This window comes from Stigmatopora argus, chromosome 6 (genome assembly GCF_051989625.1).
Source record: "Stigmatopora argus isolate UIUO_Sarg chromosome 6, RoL_Sarg_1.0, whole genome shotgun sequence".
In the NCBI taxonomy this organism is placed as follows: domain Eukaryota; kingdom Metazoa; phylum Chordata; class Actinopteri; order Syngnathiformes; family Syngnathidae; genus Stigmatopora; species Stigmatopora argus.
Genome location: NC_135392.1, coordinates 12,376,211 through 12,394,052, shown reverse-complemented (window position 1 = coordinate 12,394,052; position 17,842 = coordinate 12,376,211). Strand labels below are relative to the sequence as shown.

The 17,842-nt window shown below is 43.0% G+C and overlaps 1 protein-coding gene and 1 long non-coding RNA gene across 2 annotated transcripts in view; one reads left to right on the top strand and one right to left on the bottom strand.

Moving 5' to 3' along the window:
• Nucleotides 1-17,842, top strand: part of LOC144075845 (ski oncogene-like) — a 41,279-nt gene that overhangs the window by 9,316 nt on the left and 14,121 nt on the right. The gene's annotated exons all lie outside the window — the stretch shown is intronic.
• Nucleotides 1-17,842, bottom strand: part of LOC144075849 (uncharacterized) — a 30,509-nt gene that overhangs the window by 6,735 nt on the left and 5,932 nt on the right. The window contains exons 2-3 of the long non-coding RNA XR_013300649.1: nt 14,055-14,137; nt 11,442-11,512 (exon numbers count right to left, since the gene is read on the bottom strand). This is a non-coding gene — a long non-coding RNA (uncharacterized LOC144075849). The remainder of the gene's footprint in view (nt 1-11,441; nt 11,513-14,054; nt 14,138-17,842) is intronic.

The following is a 17,842-nucleotide window of genomic DNA, read 5'->3' as shown; positions in this document are numbered from 1 at the left end:
TTGAGGGGTGCGGCGCTCGCTTGGTCGGCGAAGATTCGGAACTACACAAATCCCGCCTTACTCCTGGAATGCCAAGGGCGTGCGTGTTAGACGTCCTGATCTGCTTCGTACGCCTCTTGGAAACTCAGACAGCCTTTACGTCATCATCCAGGCTCATTCAAAGTACGGCGGGTCTATAAGCATCTGCTGTGGAATGCCATAATTAGAGCGTGCATCAAATGTAGAGCAGCGTCTCAGTTGCACGTACAGTGCGGGAAAAGTGTGCCACAGCAGGCCGCAACAGCCATTTCATTGGCTTATGCTAAAACACACATTTCTAACTAAATATGTTTCCTGCTATGCATGTTTTTTTTGGGGATGTGGGAGGAAAAGAACAACAAGCACCCACAGAAAACCCACGCAAACACATACAAAGTCCACCAAACTGTGAGGCAAATGTGCTAAACACTCCCACCATGGCACCCGACTAATGAAATTCTATAAGAAAATGAATTTATATGACGGTCTGCTTCTGCATAGTTGAAACCGATGACATAAGTGACAAAAAGAATCTGGTATAGGGCAAAAAAAGTTGGAATGGTAAGTCTGAGGAACATGGAACGAACATTCCTTCGCCCCTCCCAGTCGAAAGGACATTTAACAGCGTCAATGGCACATGAGCATTCAAAGTCAGATTCCCTGATTTAAATGAATAGGATCTCTATCGCCATTAATGGGAGGAGTTTGATATTATTGAGGGGGATCCACTTTAGAGTGTATTTCAGTTTTTGGGACCACTTTAGAGACAAATCTTTGCCAGCTGGTGCCATATGACAAAGCGACATGTTACCCGTGTCTCCGATTCGCCCATCGCCAACCTCCAAAGCCAAACTGGGATGGAGGATTAGCTCACGCGGTTAAAAGCAAACAGACTGCTGCTGTGTTCAGACAGATTTGACTCCAAATCTTGTTTGCGCCTCCTGTTTTGATGGCTCTCATCACCAGCGGGGTCGCGCCGCACTTTGCAACTGGTGCCAAGCACTGTTTGTGCGGGTGCGTCTACGGGTTGGGGGTCGGAGGGGGAAGGAATGTTTGGAGGATTCCTATTGCACAACTCCCCTGTTATTTGGGAGATGCATAATTAGTTTTGGGATTACGATGTCATGAAGTGATTAAGTCTTCCCCAGTTAAGAGGATGTGCTTCCAGTAAAGTCAACATAAAACTAAAGCCACATTTCCACGACTTGCTTTAGGTCAGTTTGACTTGTCGGGTTAAGAATTTCTTTTTATATACATTTCAAATGACCATTATATATAAAGTCAACGTCAGCTGAAATGCCGCAAGCCAATTCGGCGATTTTTTTTAAAGTCTGCCTAGCAACAAGTGGTAAAAAGTATGAACAAGTTGTTGGAGTCCCAAAAATTTTGAATTTGATATTTAACAGAGTAGTGACTTCATTATTGGCATAAAACTTTTAACTGTGATAATAAAATTCAGGCTTAAATTTATGGATAGAAATTTATGCGCCTGACTATTAAATGGAAAAAAATGACACTTTGTGATTTAAAGAATTGTACAGTACTTCAAGAATTCTGCATAGCTAAAAAAAATCATAATTCAACTGCCAAGCCAACATGTCTGACTGCATATTTTTTCATGAGGACTTTAAATTAAATTGAGGTTTGCTTTTTTTGCTTACAAAGTAAAGAGTTTAAACGTCAAGCCATTCATTAAAGCTTTACAATTTTACAATCTTTTAAAATCTCCCTCAACGTGTTGGTCGCGCATTCACACAAGTTCAGATTTGCGTCTGTCATGAATTTCGTCCGCTGACAGATATGTGCGTACCGATGTTAAACCATGCGCGTGACCAAATGATTTCTTGAAAATCGCATGAGTACACAAAGTTATTTTTGTTCCGATCAGGCTTTTACTCTGAAAAAAATACGTTCAGGGGTTAAATCTGCCCAGCAACAAGACGCAAGCTGTTTATTTCCGACTAGTCCTTCCTAGTTTTGTCACTGGACGCTGATTATTTGTTGTGGTGCCGATTGTTCCTCCACGATACGTGGACGACGTCGTTCGTTCGTCTAGTTACTGGCAAAATCCTCCGAAAAAAATTGCGTTTGGATTGGTGTAAAGCGTGCTTATGAGAAGACCACAGTGTCTGGCAAACTAGTTCCGTGCGCAGACCGGTTGTGTGTGGGCAGGTGAGCGTTGTCGGACTGAAGTCACGGTGGTTAGCAGTGGGCCGGTGTTGATTGGAGGGCGCCTGCGGTTGCTAAGCAGAGCTGTGCTAAATAAGAACTTGTTGGCTCTAGCCGGCACGGAGGAAAGCGCAGCGCACGATGGCACACATATATATATATATGTTCAGTTCTGTACAGGCCAGACCTCACGCTGCACGGCCCTCTCACAGCTGAGAGACCTCAGCGCTCCCCCTACTCCCTCGCGGCCCGCGTAAAGCCGGCCTCTCCATCAGCGAGACCGTTCACCTCCTCCGTTTGACACGGGGTCGACCCTGGAGGACGTACCTCCCTGCATGGGCTCTCCTCCAACTGCAACGCACTCCCCCTCACGCTGTGTTCTACTCCAGCTCTACCTCCACTCACTCTGGCCTACATACAAAGGACAGATGGATGGATGGATGGATGGATGGAAAGATAGCGGGAACTTTTACATGCCCAAGGACTCCATCTCAATTATTAATCCGAGGCCTTTAGTCACAATTTAAATATGCTTAATTGCATGTGGTGATGTGCTAACATCAAATAATGTACTTTTCAAGTACTGTAATCCCTCGAATATCACAGTTAATGTAGACCAGACATGGCCGCGATAATTGAAAAATCGGGAAGTAGTGTTACCCCTATTATTTTTTTTAATTAACATATATATATAGTTTATTTTTTAAGTTCATAAAAATGTGAAAATCCACATTGAAACTCGTAAGCTGAAGCCACTCTTGCTACTAGGACTCAGCACTGAAGTTAAAAAATAAATAATTTTAAAATAATAATAAATAGCAGCATAAAAATCGCTAAGTAGTGATTTCGCGATAAGTGAAGTCGCAGTAATCGAGGCATTACTGTAGTGTCAATTCATCCACATTGTAAATCTTTTCTTGGTTTGTTTGTTTGATTTTACAGTCAAATACTGGCAGGTGTACGTAGCAGAATTTTATCAGCGATGGATGTCCACTCCATTTTTACTGGGAGTGAATTTGTTCATTTGACATTGACGGCTACAGATGTCAAAATTCCATTTGAACTAATTCACCCCTCCAGTGAAAATGGATTGAACATCTATTGTCGTCAATGGCCGCCAGTGAGTTAAACCAAATTTCCAGCAATGGAAATAGAAATCCCTTTCAGCCAGCCAGCATTATCTAAAATTAACCTAACCATGTTTTAAGTAGGCAGTACTGGGGATTAGTGGTTCTGCCTCTCGGTTCTGAGGTTCTGGGCTCTAATCATGGTTGCGGCATTCCTTGTGGAGTTTGCATGTTCTCCCCACATTCCATTCTTTGCATCAATATATACTCTTAAATCATCCGTAGGTGCGAATAGCTAAAACATGGGCCCTTGTAGCACATTGAAAAAGAATTGAACACTCTGTTGGAGCCACACTTTGGGTATAAAACAGTCACCCTGGGAACTGGCGCACTGGCTTTGTCCTAACTTCATATTTGAAACAATGCCAGAGAGAAAAATGCCAAAACATGCAGTTGTTGTTGTTGTTTTTAGCCTGAAACTAAATCTAAAAAAATAGAATGCTTGAAAATGAAGTGTTCATTGTAATAAACATATTCTTGGTGGAAAGAAAGCAGTGAATCAATAGGCACGCTAATCAGTTTTCAAAATTAATTTCTAAACTTGTCCTTGCTTTTTTAATGGTTAGCCTTGATTGAATGTGTTGGCAAAAAGACAATGTTTTTTTTTCTTTTTTAGAGAAAACCTAACAGCACCTAAAGCTAACAGTAGAACAGAATTGCCACTCTATTTCTGTGACTATCCCCAGCAAATGATATGTACAATAGAAAATTTGACCAAATATTGATATTTATAACCTATTATTGATGAACATAGAAAAGGAAAAGGGTTCTTTTTTTAAAGAGTTTTGCCAGACCACCTCAAATTCTAGGCCAAGGCGCATTGATAACAGCATGTTGTTTTTGAGCAGGTTTGATTTTTTTGGTGTTTGCGGCACGCATCTGGCAGGACTGCCAAGACAAACTAAGACAGACAGATAAACGAAGGTGGCTCAAAATAGAGCGCGCCCAAGCCTTTATCCTATAATGACCACCAGACTATTACGAGACGCAGTGTCTTACACGCACGGTGTCGACGGAGGAGTTTAGCTAATTAAATTAGCGTGGCAGGAAAAAAAGCAGCCGGTAAGATTATTGCCAGAAGCATTGAACTCGTTTGTTGCCATCGCCAGTTTCCCAGCCAAAAGGAATTGGACGACTATCGCCATCATTGGCAGTTAAAGATTTAACTTAATCGTGGAGTTTAGTGAATGTAAGTTATTGTTGCGGGTTTGATCACGAATATTTTAAATGTTGTAGGTTGAACTATTATTCTTATTATACATTTACAGCTTTCAAGAGTATTTCTAGACTTATTTTAAGTGGATTAATAGTCATCATTTTCCGCACCGCTCGCCCTCATCACTAGTTTGTAGAGTGTAGTTTTTGCACGGTAACGCGCTCGTAACATAACATAAATAAATTTAAATGAACTTGGATTATGACGCAGACACACTAAAAAATAATTTTAATCTAACCTTGCACTAACCTTAATTCTAATTTTGTTTTAAATTTTGAAACTTTTCTTCTATTGGCTCTATTTGCCCCGCCTCCACCCTGACTTTCAGATGCAACCTATCGAGGGTTGTTTGCTTTTGTATTCCCTTCAAAAATGATGCACACAGAGTCCTCGAAATAGGCTAACGCACGACCACTTGCCAACGAGAAGTAGTATATACTCCTCTCGTATTAGCAATCGCTCCACCATTCGCACTGTCTAACGGAACAAAAACACTGGAAAAATGCAACGCTGCATGCGCCCAGTGCTCGCAGAGACATTACAAAGAAAAATACATTTTTGCTCAAAATTGTACTCATCTCAAATTGCTCGTATGTCAAGGTACCACTGTAGTGATACTGAAATCCGATGTGTAATGTGTACGTAGAGTTCTGTCAACTCACTCCATAACAAAATCAAACTTGCATGCGCAACACAAAAACATTCAAGAACATACATTAAACGGCCTGCTGAGCTTTTACAGTTGACATTGTGTTTGGTTCATGTGTCTCATATGGAATGTATGAATGATTCCAGAGGTGATAAAAGATCATTGTTGAGGGCGTCATTCGCACAAAGCTACCCCCCATGCATCACATCTCCCCTCCAGCTGCTGCACTGTACACACCGCTGCAACATAATGAGTCGCTCCAAAGAGATTAGTCGCCCCATCATCAACGGCGTTCCCTAATTTCTCCGCCTTTTGTCGCAGTTGCACGCGGCACCCAAAACAAAGGAAGTGGCTCTGCGCCCACAGCAGGTGCTGGACCCCCCCACCACCACCATCACCACACACACACCCATGAATTACCCCCCAGGAGGTGCCGCTGACATACTCCAGCAACCTTCTGCAAGCTCAACTTGAACCCTCAGTCACCGCCCGAGAAATTCCTCAGGCGAATGGTTTTCTCCCCGAGCCGCTTCTGCGCACACATCTGGTGAACAGCACAAGCACCTCTGTCATCTTTTACAGCGTTGAGGTCATTTCCACCCTATCAGTAAAATGGAAACACATGATGTGCAGGCTGGGCTCTTAATGGGGTGGGGCTGGCAAGTAGCAGCACTGACGCACAGCGTTCTACAGGCCGCCAAAAAAGACGCTCTCTCGCGACGTTGGGGTTTCGGTCGCGTTAAAACGCAGAGTCCACTTCAGTTGCTGAGAATCGGACGGCTTTGGCTTCATTCGGGAGAAAGGGCGTGTCGGCAGATTTAATTAGGATTCTCCATCCGTAATAAATCGTGCTGGTTTCCACCATTCCGCGCTCTCGTTCCCAACTTTGCGCCATTGTTTCCTTTGTTGTTGACGTGGTCGCTATGTTGCGCGGAAACCGCATTGGTCACGGCGGCACCACGGTGTATTGGTGATTAACAGTTTTGCGGATTGGATTTTAACTGTTGACTATTCAAGGGTGTCTACATTTTATTTTCCTGGCCGGCAAAATCACTTTTTAAACAGAGCCGACTTTATTCGCAACCAGTCAAAGCGGGTCCTTTCATTCTCTTTAAATGTGGCACGTTATTTTTGATGAAGTGTCTTAAAATGTAAGCACTGTGTGTTTCTGTCTTATTCATTTTGTTACATATAAACATAGTCTATATTAATATAAGAACATGACTTAAGTGTCTTTTTTTTAAATGACCTGCCATTTGCAGACAACCAGACCAAGTTGGATCTAGAACCCGCATATTGGCTAAAAAAAAGTGAGAAAGACTCCTCTAGCAGTACAGATGAAAAGTCACAATTATATTAATTTGAGAAATCAGTGAAATGAGAAAATGAATTACTGAAGTGATTGACTAATTCAAGTATGAATCACGCCATATTTTGCTCTATGACTCTGGGCTTCAGATTTGAGCTGTAAATGTGCCGTTGAACCAAAAACAAAGTTGGACAACGAAACTATGTAACTACATCATGGTTTCCAGATGTTTGCACATATCTTATTTTGATTAATTACAAAGACAATCAGTCTGCTGTCATTGAGAACGATGGAAATTGGAGAATATTTACTATCGAGAGACTGACGGAAGCGGATTTGGACTATTTTTAGGCAAGCCATGTCCCAAAACGATTAGTCACTTTTCAAAATAGTAATTATTTGCAGATTAGCTGATTAATCATGGCCGAACTTCCTTTTCCAAACTGCACGACCTCAAATTTGGGTTCTCATGCTGTCGTAGATTTCCACTTTTCTGCTTCATGTGAACTCCTCAGACACCTTTTAGCTGATTTCTTCTCTCTGCATTATCACCATCGGCGTCACATGAATTCCTCGTCTTGATGCTTTTTCTTCTATACGGGAAGTCTGCGAGCCATCAGTATGCAACGACTGCTTTCTCCCTCCTTGTACATGTACATTCCAGCCACTCCGTGGTTTCCATTTGGCGGGCAATAGAACGAAGGAAGGAGAAGAGAATGATGGGGTTCACAGTGCACGGAGGCGTCCTCCAGCAGGACTTGTTGTTAGACTGCGGCGCGCCTCCGTCCTCATTACCTCTGCGGCAGCTTGGCTCTTCCGCCTTTGTTCTCGCTCGCTCGCTCGCTCGTCTTGGCTTGAAACTGGAGAGGACGCGGGGAAGTGCTGAAGCTGCACTTTTGCTCGGCTGCCCACAACTACTTGTGAGGGAGGAAACGTAGCGCAGACGAGCACCCCCTCGGGCCCCCTCTTGTCTACATAGTTCGGTGAAAGCAGCAGAATGGTTTGCTGTCGTTCTTGAAATGTTAGCCGTGGATACAGTCAGTCCTCGTGTATTGCGTTGGCAATTTTGGGGGGGAAACATAACTTTTGTATGAAGGCTGCCACGAGTAATTGGCAAGGGGTTGATTAGTAGATGAATCACGTGTTTGATAGTCAATTTGTCCAAAAACTGCTTGGATCTTCCTATTTGACAGTAGGTTTGCAATATTTTTGATTAAATTAATTCATCTTCCGCACTGAGTATCCTCACAATGGGTCTCAGAGCCTATCTGGAATGATTATTTCATTATCTTATCTCATTTTCTGAAGTGCTTCATCCTGATTAGGGTCGCGGGGGTGCTGGAGCCTATCCCAGCTGACTTTAGTCAGCCAATCGCAGGGCACAAGGAGAAAAACAACCAATCACACTCACACTCATACCTAGGGGCAATTTAGAGTGACCAATCAGCCTACCATGCATGTTTTTAGAATGTGGGAAGAAACCAGAGTACCCAGAGGAAACCCACGCAGGCCCGGGGAGAACATGCAAACTCCACACAGGTGGACGTGACCTGGATTTGAACCCAGGACCCCAGAGCTGTGAGGCCAACGCGCTAACCACTCATTCCAAAATAATTATTTGTCCTTATTAATCAAAGTTTCAACAACAACAAAACTTAATGACAATTACAAAGTATTCGTGGACAACTTTTCATTGTTTTTTGTTCCAATACAAATTGACAACTTTTACTCAGACCGAGGCCTGAAGCAGCGGCGTCCAATGGGCAGACAGTAAAAGTTTATCACACTATTGACCCACACCGTCAGGTTTTCTAACGGCGCACATAGCCACACCGTGCGAACGGGGTTGGCCAGAGGTCGGCTAGAATTGCGGGTAGGGACATTAAATGGGCCTGGATTCTGACCGCTAGACTGGAAAAGGGAGGGGTGCTTGAAATAGGGCGCGTGAGGTGAGGTGAGGTCAGTAAAATGGGAGGCGGCGTCAGATTGGACAGAGAGAGAAATATGCTAGCACAATGACCATGACTGAAATACAGGGCAAACTTTTGCAGTTGAACGTGAATAAGCCTGATTCTGTAGCTAAAAGTTACCCAAACATTTCTACGCAACTCAGAAGGCATTGCTTACTTAAGCTACTGTCGTGGTGAAGTAATAATTGCAGTAAATATTTGTGTGAAAACCCTTCAAGGACCAAAATTGCAGCAAACCAGTTCATCTTACGTAACTTCAAGTTGTAACGATTAGACTGTAAAACATGCCAAAAAATGTTATTCAAAAAGATTACTTGAAGGGGAAAAACTGTGTTGGTGTTTCTCATTTAATCTTGTCTAACTTGGAATTTACAGTGCAGCAGCCTCATACATTCCTATGCAACACTGGGTGGAAAAAAATTGGAAAATAATGTCTTTGGCACCGAATGAGGTAACTTCTAAATCAACAGTTTTAAGATATCATTTAAAAATGGCTTGGCAATCACACCTGACTGCACTTACTTGAAATAGGAGTGTAAGAAAACATCGATCTGGATTGATTTATCAATTGGTTAAGCATCAAATTGAAATTAAAGGAAACAAGGCGTTCATTCAAATTTTCCAGTCCGGACCTTCCTGTATTGGGTTTTCTCTGGGTACTCCGCTTTCCCAAAAACTGATTGAACACTCTAAATTGCCTCCAAGACTGAATGGTTGTGTGTCTCCACATGTCCCGTGAGTGGCTGGGATAGGCTCCAGCACCCCACGACCCTTGTGAGGATAAACGATAACAAAAATGAATGAACGACTGAAAATATCGTATTGTTGTCCAAAGAATGAACATCAAATCATCATAAAGTGTCCCTCGTGCATTACTTGCATACCTTTGCAAAAGTAGGGTTAACAGTAAAACAGCGGAACAAAAGTTCATATGAAATATTATTTTAGCAAAAACCGTGGTTGGTGTTAAGTGCCTCCTTAAAGTAACTGGCAAGCATATTGCAGTTTAGTTGATTTCCAAATGTATTGGCTTTCACTATGGGCGGACATCCATGATAAAGCATTTTGTCTATATTTTTTCTTCAAATAACGAGGCTCGAATCTGTCCTTTTAACCCCGTTTCCACCCAACTCCACGGAGACCTTGGCTCGTGTCCGCGCCTGCCGCCGAAAGGCTACGAGTCCTACGCAAGTGACTAGCCAGTGAAAATATTTGAGGCCGGTTTGGTCCGAGAGCAAGAGTGGAAGATAGAGGAGAGGATTTGTTGGCTTTTTCCCCCAAGGCGGAGGGCTTCAGAGCGTGTTTGCGTAAGGTGAAGTAGCAAAACCGAGGAGCCAGACGGCGGCGACGGCGCGACCTGAACTGGGACGGACCGGAATGCAGACTGCTTTCGTTTGTTTAGGGAGAAATCGTCAACTCTTGTCAAAGAAATGCGCTCGAGCCGGGGCACATCCAACCTATACACACACGGGAGACGGGAAGTATGGGGGTGTACCTACATCTGGGGTGCGCGTCCTCTCGTAAAAATAAAAAGGGTCGCGGAGGGGGGGGGGGGTCGCTCTATTGCTGATGAGATGGTGTTTGACTATCGGATGTTTGTGTTTTGTTCCCAGCCTTTTCATAAATAACCCCTTTTTCACATGGCGGAGGTCAACTGGTTTTACTAGACTAGAGAGAGGCAAGTCCAGAGGCAAGAAGGCCCCCCCACCATCTGGCAACCATAAAAAAGGGGGAGCAAGAGGGTTTTTCTATTTTTTTTTTTTTACAGGCGGTTTATGGGATGGCAGGGTGAGGAGAGCCAGAGTGGATGGTGGACTCTGGTTGCCCCCGAGCTGCAAAGCTTCCTCTGCAATGTGCATGACGGGTCAGAAGTTCATTGCCTTTCCACAACTAGCCCTCCCTCGTCTTCCCGGCATCTGACTTGGAAGGTGAAGGAGGGGACGCAAGGGGGTCAAAGTTGGAGGGCAAGAGAGACGAAGTAGAAAGGGAAGAAAGAGGACGTGGGGGCGTACTGACAAAAAAAGGAGGTTTAATAACTATCTGAACTCGTTCAGTCATTGACGGCGATGGACGTCCGATCGGTGCTAGATTCTTAATACAGTGCTTTGCAGAGGATAAAGAATATAAGAGTGGGGATATTTTTATGAGGTCTTAATATGTTGACGCATGTGATATGAACTTTAACATAGACATTCCTACAAATGTAAATACAAATGTCAAAGATTCAGGTGAATTTTTAAATGACCAAAAATAGTCATGTTAAAGATCTTAAGTGTCAACTTTTGAGTAAAGGGTTAATATCCTCTTTAGGGTGAATTTGGATTGGCAGGAGCTCACCTCAATTTTTTTTTTTGTAATTTCTTGTCAGATTTCCGCTGAATTACTCAGTTTTTTTATATAGTAAAACACAACAACAACAAATATAAAGACAGTTACAGTGAGGGCAAAAACTGATTTCCATGCAAATTTCTAAAGAAAGAACACTTGACCATTGGGTGAAGCTAAACTAATTATCTTCCACCATGACATGAATTGAACATTGTAATTAAATTTGTCTTCCCATATCAGCTTTTTACAATAAAAAGTATCATCCGGTGGAAAAGCATTTCAAATTGCTGCAATCCGAGGCTTTCCGATGCAAAAATACCCCTCGGCTCCAACTGATGTCTTTCCCGCAACTTATGTAAAAACAATGTGGGGATTGTGAACATTTATGGAATTATGTAGAGAAGATTTGAGTTTTCTGTCTCTCGTGTAATGCCGTGTTGAAGATGAGTGGTACAGATGGTGTTGAATTATGTGACTGCGTAAACACCGATGATGAATCAATGGCTCGGTGTTATTTGGCTATGCGTCATCCTCTCCAAAGCAACCAGGCGCACCACGCAGACTAGCGAACACTTTTTTTGCCACGAGCCCTCGCATCCAGCCCCATTACCGTAATTTCTGCACTACAGTTTTTAATAAAATTCATCAGTCCTACCTGACCATGTCCTCGTCATTCACAGGCAGCCAAACAAGGTCCAGAATGCCGCAGGTGTAATCACAACAACCCTGAAAAAAGAAAAAAAAATGTCACTTTAAGCTTTTCAGAACCTTTTTTCGGTGATAAAATCCCCATATTGTCTAAAGAACTCGGATAGCAACATGCTAGCATAGTCGCATTGTCGTGGAAAATTATGGATCAAGGCTAAAAATGCTACAATGGAAAACACGTTGTTGTTGGGTAACGGAACACCCACTTTAGTAGATGGAATGTAACGTAAAGTGGCAACGTCCCCATAAAATTCCAAGCTGTTAGGCAAACCTTGATGGAGAAACAAGAAAAAAAATGATGCTAGCTAGCCATTAAAAATCCATAAATCAGCCATGTTCTCAATAAAGCCACAGAAAAAAACTAAAAATATGGACGTCAGGTGACTTCTTGATTGCCCTAAAGTAGTATTAAGAGGAAGCTGTGCTCAAGGGCCCATCTTCTTCATAATTGTGTACCCCGCCAGAACATTTCTCGTCCGGGTTTGAAGAGGCCGAGTTCAAGTGAGCCGGTGTTTGTGAGACTAAACGCAAGTGGTTTTGACGGTTTTCCAGAATGAGGTTATCATTGCAGAGGTCCGCTTTGCTGATTCTGGCATGGAGCGATTTCCAATTTTTTTCCTGCCTCAGCTGAGACGCATTAACCCAATTCACCCTTTCGCAACGTGTGGATCATTGGAACCTTGTTACTGTTCGGCACGCCACGTACCTCCCAAACGGTTATTTTTCCAACAAAGGCACTCGTTCAAAAACATTATCCTTGGCCGCAAAATTGCTCTGCTGCTTGCGTCAGAGTGGAATTCATGTAAATGAACTCCGCGGCGATAGACGGCCAATCCCTTTTGATTGCACGCAGCGAACGAACGCGTTGGTCAACTTAGCTGTACAGGCAGTATTTGTTGCAACATATGGATATTTTCACATTTGACACGCCACAGAGAACGGCATTGTTACGCCTGCCAAAATTGAACAATACTTAACGAATTCCTTTAACATGATGTTGGAGTGTCATTCAAGCGAAAAGCCAATTGAAGGTAACTGGACATCGTATCCTCAAGACAATAAAACCAAAACAAGCTGCGTCCTGGTTAGTCCACCTTAACACCAGCCAAATGTATCGTCAACATGATTTCCAAGAATCCAGGCAATGAAATCACTAAATATTCTTTAAGTGTGTCAACCTGACATTTCCATTAGTCATCCTCGAATAAAGTACATAACATGATCCAATGATGAAATTGCTAAATGTTCTTGAGTGAACCAGGGCAAGATATTATGCTACACCCAATTCTAGGGGTGACACATTGCAGTTCTGTTCTTAATTCCTTTCTTTTGTCTTTTGACAAAAATCAGGATTTTTTGCTTTCGGTTTTAAAAGGATTTATTATTATCATTTTAAAAATATTTGATTATTCATTTATTTCACAACATTCTGGAATTTGCTAAGGATTTTCCGATGAAATGTTCTAATTTATGAAATTCCAACAGGGGAGTGTAGACATTTTATATATATAAATAGAAATGTCGTTACACAATACAGTGGTACCTCGACATACGAGCAATTTGAGATACGAGTAAAATTTCGAGCAAATATTTATCTTGAGATATGAGACAAATTTTGATATACGAGCATACAGTGGACGCGAGACTCTCTCGTGTAATGTCTCTACGAGCACTGGGCAGAGCGTTGCATTTTTTCAGTGGTTTTTGCCGTTAGTCAGTGCGAATGGCGTATATACTACTTCTCGTTGGCATGTGGTCGTGCGTTATCCTATTGTGAGGACATTTATGTGCATCATTTTGGGAATATTTTGAAGGGAAGACAAAAGCAAACAACCCTCGATAGGTTGCATCTGAAAGTCAGGGTGGAGGCGTGGCAAATAGAGCCAACCCGGGAGAAGAAAGGTATCAAAATTTCAAACAAAATTAGAATTAAGTTTAGTGTAAAATTAGATTAAACTTATTTTTGAGTGTGTCTACATCGTAATCCAAGTTCATCTAAATTTGCTTATGTTATGTTACGAGCGCGTTACCGTTAAGCTCGTAACTTGAGGTACCACTGTATGGTGAAGGTAAAGAAAATAAGAATTATTTCAACCATCAATTTATTGGCTGCAACTGTGATAGACATATTTTCCAGTTTGACTGAGAGAGTTAGTTAAATTGAATTGGACGCCAATCGCTGTCAATGATGGCGAGCGAATAACTCAAAGTTGCGACCGTGACTAAAATGGCAACCGCTCCCCACGAATGCAAACTTCACCCCACTGTAAATATTTTGAACATCCACATGGCTATTAAAAGTGACCTCAGGTATTGATTTATGAGTCAAAGGAGAAGTGGGACCTCGCTTTGGGCTTTAAAGCATTAATGAGTAATAAAAAGTTGGTGTTTGCGGTACATATGAGTCACGTTTGCGCCGTCCTTTGGCCGCCGGCGCTCGTTGGGGCTTTGCGCGACCCTCGGCTGCTCGTGTGTGGCGAGAAGAAAAAGTGCTGACAGCGGAATGAAAGCGTGTTTGGCAGGCACGCCCTTGTAGGTTTCTGTGTCACTCAACTCTTACATTTTTAATGGTTTCCTCAGAATGGCGTGGGCTTCGGCGTGCTCTTCAAACTTGAAAAAAGGCTGCAGGTGCAGGTGAACCATCTAAAGAAGGAAAAAGATGTGCTGTTAGAAGGACATGGATAATGTATTAATTGTTCCAAAGTATAATACTGTATTGCAACAGGGCTTATTTGGAACATTGAGTATGATTTGTTGCTCAATTTACTCAACTGTAGATACAATTAATTGTTCAAAGGTATGATCCTAAAAAAGGAAAAAAAAATAAGAACAGATAAAGTAAAATAAACTACTGTATTTTTCGGACTGGCTGGCCCTGCGACTAATACTCAAGTGCGACTTATATATATTTTTATTTCTCTCCGGCAACGGAAAGCCTATTTTTTAGGCTATAGTTATCCCAAAAAACTATAAATGTTACATTAACAGGTGCCTATTTAGCCTGTTGTTGTCCATTTAACAGTTTTTACTTAAGTATATTTGTTCCACATCAGTGTGCATTATTTGGCTGGTGCGACTTATAAAATACGGTAATCAAGAATGTTATGAAATGTAAAAGAAATCGATTTTCCCCCCCAAAATAGAACGAAATCCCCCCAAAAAAACATCTTTCGTTGTCTGTTGTTGTATGTGCGTCTAGTGAGTGTAAGAGTTCTATTTGATTTAAACAATCACCGGTTTTTAACTAAAGAAAACAAATAGATCAATCCTACAAAATTTCATTTTTCCTTATCCACTTTCGGTTTAATGCTTAGCGTTGTGAGCCCAATTTTTCAGTCGTTTTCGATAAACCGCCACACACGCCAAGTGGAAAGAAAAACAGCGCAAAAGCGACGCCAATGAACTTTCATCCGGGACAAAACAGTCAAACCCAAAAATGAAAACACCTGCAAGGAGCACGGAGAAGACTATTGCAACCAACATTCACGCGTTCTACCAACAATCCTCTTTTCAAATCGATGACACAACTTTCGGAAAACCCTCCCACCACTTGCCCTTGAATCATACTATAATCACTTAGCATAAGAGCAGAGGATTTAGCTCGCTGCCTCTTCATTGGCGCGCTGACAAATTCTCGCCCCGAATGGTTACGCCGCTAAATAGAAAACGGTCGGGGTGCGCGAGGGAGCGAAACTGGAGACGGCGGCGCGCTGGGGTTCACGTTTGGGCAGCTGAGCCCCCTCCAAGATGGCGGCCGGGGCTCTCCCGCATTTTCTTCCTCCCTCGTAGCATGCCACGGGGAGGGGAGGCCCAAGGCAGGAACTCAATAATAACTTTCAGCAGTCTAGCCAGGAGGCTGGAAGCCCAGACTGCGGCTGTTCCCTCCCCCCCGGCTCCCTCCCTCCGCGTCCTTCCCCTCCTCTCCCTCCTCCCCCCGACGCTCCTCCCCCGTCCTGGCCTGCGTCTGCTCCACGGTACTGATGCATTCTGCAGACAGGCTTTTAAAGAGACACAGGCCCGCATTTTTATCCCCTGATTCAAAGCAGTGGAAGGAACGGCGGATCACCGGCGAGGCCCCCGTACAGGAAGGGCTCCGTTTTTTGGGGGGTGGGGGCTTTGCGTGAAATTTTACCTCACCCTCTCCAATTGCGAGTGAATAAACAGGCTGAGATTGTGTGCGCAAAAAGTCTCAGAGGAGCCGTGCACCTTTGATGCTTTTCTTTTCAAAGACATAACAATGTCAAGAGTGAGTTGGGGGCTTTGCCACAGCGGAGGTCTGGTTTAATTCCAGTAAATCCTCGGAATGAGAACGTAGCACATATGCAGCAGCGCGCATGCCGCCCGGCTGTAGGTCACATTGCGCACGCGACATTGAGATGTCCGTTTGAGGCCGACGACAACTCCCGCTGAGTTGATTCCCGGCGAGCCAAACGCTCGATCTTTGGCTGCAAAGAGCCGCCCCCCGTGAGTGAGATGGGGTCTCCCTTTGACTCAATCCAAGCATCAACAGAACATAAACTAGAAATACAAAAAATATTGACCCTTTTCAGGGACAGTGGTCACTATGATGGAGGGCAATTTAAAAGTTGACACTTCAGACCATTAACTGCTTATAGAGAAAGTCATTTAAAATAAAACTTGAAGCTTAATTTTTTTACCCAGTTTTTAACTAATTACATAGCATTGACGCCAATAGAGGGCTAATGCGTTTTAACTGTGAGGTGCTAAAACATTGGATGACCAACTTGAAATATTTTTTGAGGGGCTTTTTTGAAACCACTGCTGCCCTAATTACGCTTTTATATGGCTCAAATGTTGGGATAGATTTGCTCAAATTGGGGAAAAATGACATTTTCAAGTTTTCGGATCAGAACTGTTTTTTCGAAATAAGGTGAGTCGGACTCACATGCGAAAAATATGGGAAAAAGACACTCCTATAATGGAGTAAAAATGAATGAATTCGCTGCCAACCTTTCAGTTCAAACCTATTGTACGCGCATCACAAAAAATGTTATTGAACGCGTTCAAAACATCCAAACCGGCGTTTGACTTTGGAGGCTACGAACGTCACGCGGCATAAGAATACACAATCAAAAGGCACGAGCGGCACACTCTGTTACTTCTGTTATTACTGTTTTGATTTGATTTCTTCATTTTGACAGCCTTGAAGTGTTTTTCATACCAATATTTACTGTTATCATGACATTTTACAAGTTCTAAACAGTCCGACTTTCTACGTAACCGCACAGCAAGCAAAGACACGCTCCATTACCGCCTTTCTTACGCTTTGTCATTTGTTGTTTTACATTTATAGTCGAGGGCTGTTTCTCATACAAATATGAGAAGGCCTTTAAAATCAATATGGTGGCTGTAAGTTGATATACAATTTGGTGAGTCGTGTACAAATGTCTTTTTTTCCCTGCTAACTCTGACCAATTGCTTCCAATGGTTTCCTGGCAAGGGTAAAGACACTCCCCACGCCTTTGTAGTGCATATTAGTGGTTGTTTTATTAATAATTCACTGTGTAGCCAAAGAAAGTATACGTCAAGTGAAAGGCAATGGAACAAAAAACACGCACAAGCTGAGCCCTAACGCACGGCACGGAACGGGCCTGGCTTGTCCGGGGATGTGAAAGTAAGCAATGTGGGTCACCATGGAAATAACGGAGATGTTATTCCTGATTATAAATGCGCGTAAGATCTTTCTGGCGAGCGTGAAGAACGGAAAACGGACAAATTGACCAGTTTTTGGTGACTTGGCTCCAATGATGCGTCTCCATTTTGCGGTTTTGAAAGGCATTTACGCGCGAGTGAGGGCTCGCCGCTGATACTAATCCCTGGCCCGCCTTCACCTTTTGCTGGCCGGCGTCCTGACAGCTCAGCCAGGCAAGACCGCGAGCGGCAGACTTTTACGTAACTGTCCGGTCTATTTATTCAGAACCCGCTGTCGTTTCCAAGGCGGCCAGCTCGGCGGCCGAATGTGCCGGGCTGAACCCACGCACGCCTGAGCCGCGGCGATCTGTCCGGCGCCCATATGTCAGTGATTGTCATTGGCTGCTGTCGACGGTGGCTACGTTAGCATTTGTACATGCTTGATCGGGAAAAATATGCTTCCTGTACACACCCTATTCAGAATATTATAACTTGCTATTGTAACAATGAAATTTCCCGAATACGGGATGAATAAAGTTATCCAATCCAATCAAAGATCAGTCCGATCAAGATTCTATTCCCAACAAAAGAGGTGTTCTAAGGTGATCTGTAAATAATCGATCAAATACTTGTTTCCAAATCATTTGTTCCGACAATACGAACAACGCATCCGATCATAATTTTATTATTTTAAGA